The sequence below is a fragment of the Cetorhinus maximus genome, chromosome 16 (assembly GCF_964194155.1).
Source record: "Cetorhinus maximus chromosome 16, sCetMax3.hap1.1, whole genome shotgun sequence".
NCBI classification, from domain to species: Eukaryota; Metazoa; Chordata; class Chondrichthyes; order Lamniformes; family Cetorhinidae; genus Cetorhinus; species Cetorhinus maximus.
This window is the reverse complement of record NC_135894.1, coordinates 49,460,404-49,474,506: the sequence shown is the minus strand read 5'-3', so window position 1 is coordinate 49,474,506 and position 14,103 is coordinate 49,460,404.

Genomic DNA, 14,103 nt, shown 5'->3' with positions numbered 1-14,103 from the left:
GACTTTGAATAAGTGACAAAGATTTCACGCCAAAGCTCCTTTGCAAAAGCTCAAATGATGTGAACATGTGATCATTAAGATTGGTCAATATTGCAAAAAAAACCCCAAAAAATTCAGTTGAGGAAAAATGACATTGATAACTGGATTTAAATATTCATTATTTATGGGCATGTTATTCATCAAAGAGGTAATTTCCCTTCATAGCTTTGATATGACTTATAGTGGAATTTGTAAACAGCTATTGCATTGAACAGCATGCGTCCTGTACGAGTGAAACTGTGTCATGACTCATGACCCTCTGACCATGCTGACAGCTTGGACCCTGGTTGGCGGTAGACACTGATACTATAGGCCAGTGACGGCACAATACTCATTGTTCATTCCCAAGTCAGCTTTGCATTTAGATCTCGCATATGCTGAAGACCCAATACTGCAATGACTTTAAACTGAGAGATTTTCTCTGTGCTCGGTAGTATTAAAGCCATCACAATCTTAGTTTCACCATTTTTGGACTCCTATACCTGTTAAATGTCCTAAATATTGAGCACCAAAATAGGTCAGTATTTCTGATGCAGGAATATGTGCAGAGTCCATTTAGATATTTATTGTATATGTTTACAATTTGCAAATTAACACATGCATGGTCAAATATTTCTCAGTTTTGAAGTAGTCAGAAATATTTGGTTGCTCGAGTGACCCCATCAATGCAGAGCATTTCATACTGTTCATGGAACAGTTGGTACTTGCAATGCCAAAGCAGTAAGTTCCCTATCTCACCTGTGGAATCAGAACATTTGTCCACAGCGTGTGAAGGTGAATTCAATGCCAGCTGTCCCAACATGTTTCCCAGTCTCAAGCTCATGAATAGCATTAGAACAAGTTTGGGAGCAGGTTATCTGTCAACCCTGCCAGTTATAGAGTTGCAATCCATTCGGAGACATGCAAAGACAGAGTAAGTAAACTGACAATGAAACAAGTCTTAAAAAGCAAGTGGATGGGAATCTTTTTTAAATAAAATTTGTTAAGTCATAGAGTCAGGACAAAGACATATTATGATGACTGCTACCTAGGGGCACCTTCACAATGAGGTTGTTAACGAATCCTATCTCATTGCACAATACCAGGTCTCGTATAGCCTGCTTTCTGGCTGGCTCCAGACGTACTGTTCTAAGAAGCTATCCCAAAAACATTCTATGAATTCTTAATCTAGGCTACTTTTGCCCATCTGATTTTTCCAGTCTATATGTAGATTAAAATCACCCATGATAATCACCGTACCTTCCTGACAAGCTCCCATTATTTCTTCTTTGATACCCCGTCCTACTGTGTGGTTACTGTTCGGGGGCCTGTACACCACTCCCACTAGTGTCTTCTTGCCTTTATCATTCTTCATCTCTACCCAAACCACTTCTATATCTTGTCTTCTGTAGTGCTAATATTACCTTTAATTAACAAAGCCATTCGCTAACCTTTTCCTAGCTTCCTGTCCTTCCTAAATGTCACATGCCCTTCAGTATTCAGGTCCTAATTTATGTCATCCTGCAGCCATCTCTCTGTAATGGTTATCAGATAATACTTATTTATCTCTATTATTTATCTCAACAAAATTGCTGGGCATTTACTTTATAAGGAACTACAAGACGAAAGCCATTTTTAAAAATTAAGTGGAATGTATAGAGGATGATGGATGGCTATAAGTGAGTTACAGACAGTAATTCAATCTCATGGTCCAGTTTGAAGCTACTGGAATCGTGAGATTGGATTCTTGTTTGTAATTGACTGACAGCCATCCAGTGTTGTTCATAATACTCAGATACTGGTACATTTTTGATATCTTTTAATAAATGATATTAAGGGTAACGAGTTCTTTAGATCTATTCTATATCTTAAAGGGCAACTTTAGTGTCAGGCTACTTAGCTCGTGTGTGTGCATGTGTAGGAAGTGAAAGGATTAATGAGTATTTAACATATATCTACCCCTGGCTTTCCCTCTCCTCTGCTGGGAGGTGGTTAATGGAGGCTAACAGATGTAGCAAACATCAAGAATTCAGTGGTTCTGTCATATAACAATAACCATAAACTCAATCTGCAATTACACTGCCATTTATGCACGTTCATACAAAATTTCCAATCTATTTCTAGAATCAGGTCACTGATGCATTTACCAAATGCACTAATGCAGGAGTTATAATACCACCTCATATCACTTGACTTTGTAGTGGTTCTAGTATAACTTCAGCCTGGTGGGAAGCTGGATTTTAAGGGTGTCCAGCTAAAAACCATTGTTATAGTTGAAAACTCTATAGATTAATGATACCAATAACATTTTTTTAACTTTCAAAAATTAGTTGCTCCTTTGTTCAAAAAAAAATCAGTATGAGATGCAGTCAGCAGTGTAAATCTGACTGATGACCTGATTCCATTTTTGCATTCAATAGATCGGAGACCAGTAAGTGTGTATAACTGGCATTCGGAGTGGTTCATATACTTGTTACAGGAAACGTTTGTATCTCTCTGAACTATTCTATCAGGTTTTAATATTTGGATTATTTTGTATTTTAAATTAACAGGATTTAAAATTAGGACGGTGTTGCCTGTATGTTAATCATTTTTTTAAATTGGTAAATTAACAAAAGGCACTGCCCTAAATTTTGACAATTACCAGTATACAATCATCAGGAACTAGTCTGCAAGGGAAATGTGTTTGGATGCTCACCCAGTATTAAAACAGCATGAAGAAATAACATATAAAAATTGAGTGCCATGCAAATGCATTACACAACGACTCAGTGACATAATGGGCACATTTGCTTTCTCAATACTGTCATGCTTGCAATAAGATTTGCAACATTTTTCACCATCTTGTTTGTATGCCTGAATTGAAAATATACATTTGTGAATTTGAAACCAAAAAATTGGATCAAGTCTGAACCCCCAGTCTCTTGCTCAGTGTGAGTAGGTCTGACTCCTTAGTTTTGCTATCCATAATGCAAATATCTATCCCTTTATTTATTTGTCTGACCAATGTAAGTGGCATTCTTTGCTTCTTATAGCTGTTGTAATTTAAAGCAGCATTTTACCAAATAGATTTTTTTGTACTAAAGCAATATTGAATTGAATTGAAATAAGAAAGTGCATTATACCTTGATTTTACCTAATGATAACTAAGTCTTTAAACATCACTTGACACTTTCTAAAGGTTCTATTTTCTGAAAGTTCTATTTTTATTCAATTGTTACCTGTTGTTTATTACTTTTCTTTCCATATAACTCCTTTCCTAGAGGTGGCGCTTTGCATTTACAGGCACTTCTAGAGACACAGGCGGCCCATAGTTTCATCCTCGAATGACTGCATGTGAGTCAAGTTATCAAATGTCAGCGGTTATTCAACAGTGTGAAGCATCTCAATTGATCTAAACCAGCATCCATTTACACTCATTAAGATGAGTCACTGGATATCAGTTAAGAGTAGAACACCTGGCCATATCTTCCCTTCTTGGCTTATGGACGCTGTGAAGAACTGTGTCCCTACTTATGCACCAGCTAAGATCAACCAACTCATATAGGCAACAATAATTTATATTTATATAGTTCCTTTAACATAAAACAACCCAAGACACTTCACAGGAGTATTATAAAACATAATTTGACCCTGAACCACATAAGGTGATATTAAGACAACATGACATAAAGCTTGGTCAAAGAGGTAGGCTTTAAGGAGCATCTTAAAATAGGAAAGAGGTAGAAAGGCAGAGAGGTTTAAGGAAGGATTCTGGGGATTTGAGCCTAGGCACCTGAAAATATGGACACCAATAGTGGAGTATTACAGTGCTTATGCTAGCTGAGAATCAAAATATTTGCCTTCCATGGTGCACACTGCTCATGATGCACACATTTCAGGAAAGGAACTGTTCTGCACCAAAGAATCAACACATTGGAGAGAAGTGAAAATTGACTAGAGATATACAAGAAAATAAAAAAAATACAGTAACTACTCTATGTGCAGCATTATGTGAACAACATGGATAGAATTCAATTTTTTTGTTCTATCCTTTCTAAAATTATAAATGTTAGTGACTGAGGCGCAATACTTAGAACCAGTAATGAGCGTCTGCATGGCCTTAGGTGTCTACGGAAAGGTTTGAAATGATAAAAAATCAATACTGTCATTTTAATCTATCCCAGTTTTGACTTTCAATCTCCTTTGACTAATCTGATTGACTCTGATCTTTGAGTTTCTGACCTTGAAATTAGAAACCAACTGAATCATTGCACTATAAAACTCTCTGAAATAAAAAAACGGTTTCTATGCTCAAAGAAAAGTAAATGATACAGTGCCCATGGTCAGGTTCTTGCTACTATTCCACATAATGCAGACACATATAGTTTTAAAGTGCAGCTTAGAAGGAGAGAGGGCTTCCTTGTAAACTGCTGTCCTTTGGAATGGTAAGGTCAGAAGATTTTTTGTGAATCCAAATGTGTTTTATGACATTTCTGTCTGAGATCCCATGCAAGACATCGCTTTTAAACAAGCTAGTAATCTAATCTGGTGCTTGGTTCTGAACAGTTAGTCACAGCTCCTTGTAACATGAGTATCGGCTCCAGTGAGTTTTCTACAGATAAATAGAAGACTTGACATGTTTGTAGTTTATATAATCTGCTGTCAACACGTGGACTTCAAGAAATTTTCATCCTTTTTTAAGGTGCCAATGAGTGTGCAAGTATTCTTATTGTGACATTTTAGTGTCTTGAATATGAACAATTAAGAAAGCATTAAAACGTCAATCATTAAAATCAAAGATGGATGCCAACTTGACACTTTAGAGTAGATTTGCAACTTATTGCTCATGTGTAAACTTGGCATTTTGGATTGGTTGTCATATATACCACAGATTTTCATTTCAGTGGAATTGAATGGAATAATTTCTATGAACAGCAAGCAAAAACCTACCCTAAGAAGGGCATAAATGGAATACACATTTGATATAACCTTTGAGTTTTACAAAATATGGCAGCATTATTGCTGTTAAAACAAAATTAAGCATTATGGTCAGTGATATAACAACATCCCAGAAGGGGAAATGAGAACTACTTTAATCCAACAGAAGTGATAGATTAAAAGACCTACCATAGCTATTCAGATGTGGCAAATCTTAGTACTCCAAGCTTTCACAATCTCACCACATAACAGCAATCTCATTGACTTTGTTGCATGCTAATTCCATGCTTAATATGCATCCTTGCATTACAATCTTGATTGATCTTAAATACGACATTTCAATATCTTAATTGCAAAAATCATTGTTCTTGAATATATAACCAGTGCTACTAACTCCAATTTTACCTGGCAAGTCGATGATGTGATTGAGTTGTGGTAGGAAGGGAAAGAGAGAGAAGAATTGGTTCACCTTCACTTATAAACTTATTGAATTTAATATTTGAAACTTAGCAGCTATCTGATCAGTGAGTGCTAACATTCAAAAACGGTGGCAAATTGTGGCACTAAGATAATTGTGGATGTAAGAATAGAGACCAAGCACCAGCTTGGAGAGGAGTGTTTTTGAGATAAATGAAATGCAGATCAAACATGGTAGATTATTTATGTTCCTTTAAGAAAGAACAAAACTATTTGATTATATTTTTTTGAAAACGAAGTGTAAGGCTTAGCTTTACTTTGACTTCAGTAACATTATTGAACTATGAAATTTGTTGGTAAGCTGAACCTCCTTACAACTTCCCCAGTGCAACAAGTACATTTCCTAATATTTTGAAGCCTAAGAATTACACGATAACACAGTGGTGTGAAGCTCCAATGTGCCGTGCTATAACATATTAAGAGACAGATCTGTGCCCCAAATTTCTCTCTCAATGAAATTCCAGTCCCCATTAACTTGTTACTGGAAGTGTTAAGCTTGGCCATCTGACCAGTTAGCAGGTGCAATCAAAATCTCTTACCCTCTCACTTGAGCAGAGTCGACATAGGTACATCGAGCTGCATGGCATTCTTTGTGCTATATGATCCTATATTAGCAGTTTTACTCATCCATTATGTTGGTAACTGTCAACCTTAAGATTTGCTGTTGCTTTTTCTTGTAGGAGAATTTTTTTTTAAAAAAGACAGCTATGAGGCAGGGTTTTCTCTGTGATCACAGAACTAGTGAAGGCATTCTATTAAAATTATAGACCTTATTATAGGTAATTCCATATTACCTTGGGGAAACTATATTTGCAGAGTGTATAGGATAGGGATAGGGCTACCAACATGTTAACCCAGATTAGCTAGTCTATGTTACTTGTGAGTGTGGCACACTTTAGGTGCACAGAAGCATGAAATTTTATTTTCTTTTACACAGACTGACATTACAGGTGGGCTATTTTACAACTTTGCTCCCCAGAGCCTTGTCTGTCGGGTGTACATGTTGAAAACTCCAGTATGCACACTTAATGATTTTCCATTAATTAGTTTTATTCAATAGCAAGTCATGTGGGTGTTGTCCTGGTGAACAAGGACAGTGTGGAAAGTTACAACATTTTGTCTTCACCTCTGGTCAATGAATATTAGAATTGATTGTCCGTTCAGGCACTCCTTGCCTCTAGTGAGTGATGGAGCTCACAGGTAGCCCTGGTTGGACTATTCTGGGTTTCTGGCCCTGATTTTCTGTTTGTTCATTTAAATAGATCCAGATAGCTGATTCCCCAACCTTCTTGCTGGGAGTAGCTGAACTGGAGTTGCCCTATTTTGTTTGTTGTTGTAACTTGCTACAATAGTAATCACCGAAGACCTAGTAAGAGGAGATTGAATAGCTTCAACTAGTGAAGAATTGGATCCTATGTTGGGAAATGAAGAGGGAGGGAAGATATATAATAAAGAAATAATATAGAAGCACCCTTTGCTTTTTCAATCTACCTTTTTTGCTTTGTTAAGAGAGTTTTTATTCTAAATACCACTTAATGCAAAACTTGTTCCTATGTAGCAAGCCTGATTGTCCTCATTACATGCTTTCCTTGTGTAATACATCAAACCTGATAAAGGTTTAACCTTTAAGTCCTCTGCTATTTGTAGAAAGAACCATTTGAAACATAAATTGGCATACTGATGACTTTAACCATAGGCTAAACAGGTTGCTAGGTAACAGGGTCTAGTAGGAAAATCTTGGAAGTATTGGCATACATTAATTGTTCATTTGTCAAAGGGTAAATATAGTTGATATTGCATACCCATAATTATGAGAATTGTTGTTTAGTATGATTAAAAGGATTTCTCAAGTCAGGTATTTATGGAAGAGAAAGAGGTGCCCAACTGAAGTGATGGAAAATTTAGCTCCAAATCAGAAGGACCAGGGCATTAGCAGAAAAGCATTATTTATCTGACCAAGAAATCATTGTATTTGTCATGTGAATGGATGCAAAAAAATGAGGGAATTGTAGAACTGGAACATACTTCTCCATTAGGCAGGCAATGGAGGTAATCAGGCTGCTATATCCTGTACCTTTAATTTAATTTAGGAAATACAGACATTACACAAACCCAAACGATCAGAATAGTCTTGTGCAGTATCTTATTTCACCTTATATTGCTATGAAACCCAGGTTTCCCAATTCTAATTTTCTGATGGGATCCTGCAAGTGTGCTATCTTCATTCTTTGGTCACCTCATTTTTTTATTTCATTGATCCATAGCATGTGGGCATCATTGGCAAGACCAGCCTTTATTGCACAACTCTTCTTGCCCTTGGGAAGGTGGTAGTGAGTTGCCACATTGAAGCGCTGAAGTCTGTGTAGTGTGGGTCCATCCACAGTGCTGTTGAATAGGGAGTTCCAAGATTAACCCAACCAAAGAGAAAGGATGGTGATATAGTCCTAAGTCAGAATGGTGTGTAACTTGAAGGAGAACTTGCAGGTGATGGTATTCCTATACACCTGCTGCCCTAGTCCTTTGAGACAGTAGAAGTCACGGTTTTGGAAGATGCTGTTGAAGGAGGCTTCACAAGTTGCTACAGCGTATCTTGTAGAATGTACACACTGCAACCATGGTGCGTTGATGATGGAGGGAGTGAACCTTTATGGTGGTGGATGGGATGCCAATCAAGCGGGCTGTTTTGTCCTGGATAATGTTGAGCTTCTTGACTGTTGTTGGTGCTGTGTTCATCCAGACAAGAGGAGAGTATTCCAACTCCGGACTTGTACCTTTTAGATAGTGGAAATGATTTGGGGAGTCAGAACAGAATATCCAGTCTATTATTGTAACGGCATTTATGCGTTTTTTCAAATTAAGTTCCTTGTCACTGGTAGTCCCCAGGATGTTGAGGGTAGACCATTCAACAATGGTAATATTGTCTAGTTGGATTTGGTCATGAGCCGTCACTAGATCCAACAGAGGACGCTGGTGAGAAGTGACTGAAGCATTCTGGGAGAAGTCATCGCAGCCACCGCGACTCAGGAGGGAACCGATGAGAAGGAACCTTGCACTCAACAGGAGGAAGGGCATCTAACAGAGGACGCTGGTGAGAAGTGACTGAAGCATTCTAGGAGAAGTCATCGCAGCCACAGCGACTCAGGAGGGAACCAAGGAGAAAGACTCTTGCACTCAACAGGAGGAAGGGCATCCAACAGAGGGCACTGGTGAGAAGTGACTGAAGCATTCGAGGAGAAGTCATCACATCCACTGTGACTCAGGAGGGAATCGAGGAGGACCCACTGTCAAAGAAAGGAAAAGCCCCAAACATTACATTGCTGTAGTGTTTCCATCCCTCCCTCCTCCTCAAACCTAAAAAAAGAGAGAGAGGAAGAGGCAGTGCCTTCAGGAGTGTACCAGACCTGCGAGGGACACTTTTCTGAAAGTGGATTTTAAAGAAAAAGCAGCTGATTGGTGAGTAATCTTGGGAGCAGACTCGGAGGGAGGAACACTGGAGGGGTGAGTATAAATCTAGCTTACCTCGGGGATTCGCGGCCTTGACTCCAGGGAGGAGCACTGGAGCGGTGAGTATAAATCTAGCTTACCTCGGGGATTCGCGGCCTTGTCTCCAGGGAGCAGACTTAGGGGGAGGAGCACCGGAGCGGTGAGTATAAATCTAGCTTACCACGGGGATTTGCGACCTTGTCTCCAGGGAGGAGCACCGGAGCGGTGAGTATAAATCTAGCTTACCTCGGAGATTCGCAGCCTTGTCTCTAGGGAGCAGACTCGGAGGGAGGAGCACCGGAGCGGTGACCTCGGGGCACAGAGTAACTGAAGCCAAAATTGAAAAAGTGACATCACAGGAAAGCTGTGACCTGATTGGTTGGTACGAAATCTGCACAAAATTTGAAAAAAAAAACACTGCAAAGCTAATTAATAAATTAATTATCTAAGTCGAGATGGCTGGGCAGGTGATGTGCTGTAGCTGTATGATGTGGGAGCTGGCAGATCGCATTGCGCGCCGCAGTGACTACATCTGCACAAGTGTTGGTTGCTGGAGGAACTCCGGCTCAGAATTGATGAGCTGGAGTCCGAGCTCCGGACGCTGCGGCACATCCGGGAGGGGGAGAGTTACCTGGACGCGTTATATCAGGAGGCGGTCACACCCGGTAGATTAAGTACCTCAAGTCCGGTCAGTGGTCAGGGTCAGCAGGGTGTGACTGCAAATGAGGCAGGTAGAGGGATCCTGTGTTCAGGAACAGAGGAGCCTCAGCTCTTGACCTTGTCCAACAGGTACGAGGTACTTGCTCCCTGTGTGGATGAGGAAGAGGGCTGTAGGGAGGATGAGCCAGCTGACCACGGCACCGTGGCACAGGAGGCCATTCAAGAGGGGGTAGCAAAAAGACAAGTGGTAGTTGTAGGGGATTCTATAATTAGGGGAATTGATAGCTTCCTTTGTAAGCAGGATCGAGAGTCCCGCATGGTATGTTGCCTGCACGGTGCCAGGGTGAGGGACATCTCTGACCGGCTTGAAAGGATATTGGAGAGGGAGGGGGAGGATCCAGTTGTTGTGGTCCATGTTGGGACAAATAACATAGGTAAGACTAGGAAAGAGGACCTGTTTGGGGATTATCAGGAACTAGGAACTAAATTAAAGAACAGGTCCTCAAGGGTTATAATCTCCGGATTACTACCCGAGCCACGTGCAAATTGGCATAGGGACGCGAGAATAAGGGAAGTAAACACATGGTTAAAGGAATGGTGCGGGAAAGAGGGGTTCCATTTCGTGGGGCACTGGCATCAGTATTGGAACAGGAGTGATCTGTACCGTTGGGACGGTCTCCACCTGAAGCGATCTGGGACCAATGTTCTAGCGAAAAGGGTAAATAGGATGGTCAACAGGACTTTAAACTAGAAAGTGGTGGGGGGGGAGGGAAGGGTAAAACTCCAAGAAGCATGACTAATGGGAAACAAAGCAGCAGGTTAGCGTGTTGGGGGGGTGGATTCAAATTCATGGAAAATTATGAAAAAACTGAAAAGAAAGGAGAGCCCAGGAGAGGCTATTAAAGTCTCCAGAACACAAAATAGGACAGAGTGTTTGGAAAGGGCTAGGAATCTAACTTCAAGCACATCAGATAAAGGGATGACAATGAGAAAGGGGAGGTGAAATACAGGGCTGAAGGTGTTGTATCTGAATGCATGCAGTATACAAAATAAGGTAAATGAGCTTGTGGCGCAGATTGAAATTGGCAGGTATGATGTGGTGGGTATTACGGAGACATGGCTGCAAGGGGATCAGGACTGGGAGCTAAATATCCAAGGATGTACATCCTATCGAAAAGATAGGCAGGTTGGCAGAGGGGGTGGGGTTGCTTTGTTAGTAAGAAATGAAATTAAATCGATAGCAAGAAATGATGTAGGGTCAGATGATGTAGAATCTGTATGGGTAGAGTTGAGGAACCGCAAAGGTAAAAAAACCATAATGGGAATTATGTACAGGCCTCCGAACAGTAGTCAGGATGTGGGGCACAACATATACCAGGAGATAGAAAAGGTATGTAAGAAAGGCAAGGTTACAGTGATCATGGGGGGTTTCAATATGCAGGTAGACTGGGAAAATCAGGTTGGTTGTGGATCCCAAGAAAAGAAATTTGTGGAATGTCTACGAGATGGTTTTTTGGAGCAGCTTGTGGTGGAGCCCACTAGGGAACAGGCAATTCTAGATTTAGTGATGTGTAATGAGGCAGATTTGATAAGGGAGCTTAAGGTGCAATTTGAGAGGAAAAAGCTGGAATCAGATGTAACGGTATTACAGTTGAATAAAGGCAACTACAGAGGCATGAGGGAGGAGCTGGCCAGAATTGACTGGGAGATGAGCCTAGCAGGAAAGACAGTGGAACAGCAATGGCAGGAGTTTCTGGGAGTAACTTGGGAGACACAGCAAAAATTCATCCCTAGGAAGAAGAAGCAAACTAAAGGGAGGACGAGGCAACCATGGCTGACAAGGGAAGTCAGGGACAGCATAAAAGCTAAAGAGAAAGCGTACAATGTGGCGAAGAGCAGTGGGAAACCAGGGGATTGGGAAGTCTACAAAGACCAACAGAAGACAACTAAAAAAGAAATAAGGAGGGAGAAGATTAAATATGAGGGTAAACTAGCCAGTAATATAAAAGAAGATTGCAAGAGTTTTTTTAGATATATAAAGTATACGAGAGAGGCAAAAGTGGACATTGGGCCGCTGGAAAATGACACTGGAGAAGTAGTAGTGGGGAACAAAGAAATGGCGGAGGAACTGAATAGGTGCTTTGCGTCAGTCTTCACAGTGGAAGACACGAGTGACATCCCCAAAGTTCAAGAGAGTCGAGGGGCAGAGGTGAGTATGGTGGCCATTACCAAGGAGAAGGGGAGAAGGTGCTAGGAAAACTGAAAGGTTTAAAGGTGGATAAGTCACCTGGACCAGATGGATTACACCCCAGAGTTCTGAAGGAGATAGCTCAAAAGATAGTGGAGGCGTTAGTGGCGATCTTTCAGGAATCACTGGAGTCAGGGAGGGTCCCAGATGACTGGAAAATCGCTAATGTAACCCCCCTGTTTAAGAAGGGAGTGAGGCAAAAGATGGGAAATTACAGGCCGATTAGCCTGACGTCGGTCGTTAGTAAGATTTTAGAATCCATTATTAAGGATGAGATTTCAGAATACTTGGAAGTGCATGGTAAAATCGGGCAAAGTCAGCATGGTTTCATCAAGGGGAGGTCATGCCTGACAAATCTGTTAGAATTCTTTGAGGAGGTAACGAGTAGGTTAGACAAAGGAGAGCCAATGGATGTTATCTACTTGGACTTCCAGAAGGCCTTTGACAAGGTGCCGCACAGGAGGCTGCTCAGTAAGATAAGAGCCCATGGTGTTAGAGACAAGGTATTAGCATGGATAGAAGATTGGCTGTCTGGCAGGAGGCAGAGAGTGGGGATAAGGGGGTCCTTCTCAGGATGGCGGCGGGTGACTCGTGGAGTTCCGCAGGGGTCAGCGTTGGGACCACAACTTTTCACTTTATACATTAATGATCTCGATGAAGGAACTGAGGGCATCCTCGCTAAGTTTGCAGACGATACAAAGATAGGTGGAGGGACAGGTAGTATTGAGGAGGTGGGGAGGCTGTAGGAGGATTTAGACAGGTTAGGAGAATGGGCAAAGAAGCGGCAGATGGAATACAAAGTGGGCAAGTGTGAGGTCATGCACTTTGGTAGGAAGAATAGAGGCATGGACTATTTTCTAAATGGGGAGAGAATTCAGAAATCTGGAGTGCAAAGGGACTTGGGAGTCCTAGTCCAGGATTCTCTTAAGGTTAACTTGCAGGTTGAGTCGTTTGTTAGGAAGGCACATGCAATGCTGGCATTTATTTCGAGAGGACTAGAACATAAAAGCAGGGATGTGCTGCTGAGGCTTTATAAGGCTCTGGTCAGACCACATTTAGAATATTGTGAGCAATTTTGGGCCACGTATCTTAGGAAGTATGTGCTGGTCCTGGAGAGGGTCCAGAGGAGGTTCACGTGAATGATCCCAGGAATGAAAGGCTTAACATATGAGGAACGTTTGAGGACTCTGGATCTATACTCGATGGAGCTTAGAAGGATGAGGGGAGGGATCTGATTGAAACTTACAGAATACTGAAAGGCCTGGATAGAGTGGACGTGGGGAAGATGTTTCCATTAGTAGGAGAGACTAGGACCCGAGGGCACAGCCTCAGAGTAAAGGGAAGACCTTTTAGAACAGAGATGAGGAGAAACTTCTTTAGCTAGAGAGTGGTGAATCTATGGAATTCATTGCCACAGAAGGCTGTGGAGGCCAGGTCATTGAGTGTATTTAAGACGGAGATAGATAGGTTCTTGATTGGTAAGGGGATCAAAGATTATGGGGAGAAGGCGGGAGAATGGGGTTGAGAAACTTATCAGCCATGATTGAATGGCGGATCAGACTCGATGGGCTGATTGGCCTAATTTCTGCTCCTATGTCTTATGGTCTTATGGTCTATTGTGGCGTGAATGTTAGTTGCCACTTACCAGCCCAAGCTTGAATGTTGTCCAGGTCTTGCTGCGCACAGGCATGGACTGTCTTAATACCTGGGTAGTTCAGAATGGAACTGAACACTAAACAATCATCAGTAAACATCCCCACTTCTGACCTTATGATAGAGGGAAGGCCATTGATGATGCAGCTGAAGAAGGTTCCAGGACACTACCCTGAGGAACTCCTGCAGTCATAATCTGGTCATAACATGCATGCCCCCTGTGTGTGGTGATCCCTCCTCAGGAAAGGGCTGAGGATGGAGTGTGTAGCAGGATAGATGAGATGGCGGTGATGCAAAAGTATCCATGAGACAATCAATGGTGATTTGTGTGCCCCGCTAATTGTTGTGTGAGATCCTTGAAGAGAGTAGCCATTTAAGTACATGATGCCATGATGAGAGTTTGATATTGAAAGCAGATGAGATCATTTATCTTCTTCTTGAGCTGGATGGCATTGCAGGTGCGATGGCCAGCCATGCTGACCTGCCTTGCAATGGTCTCCCAGGCTGGAGAGGTGAGGCTGATATGTTTCTTCGAGCCATCCCTGGAGTAGAGGACATTCCTGTGCTGCTGTACTTCTCTGATCAAGGCCTGGAGGGTGTCATGACAGAAGTGGGGTGCAGCAGCCTTCTTCTGGCTGGCAGAC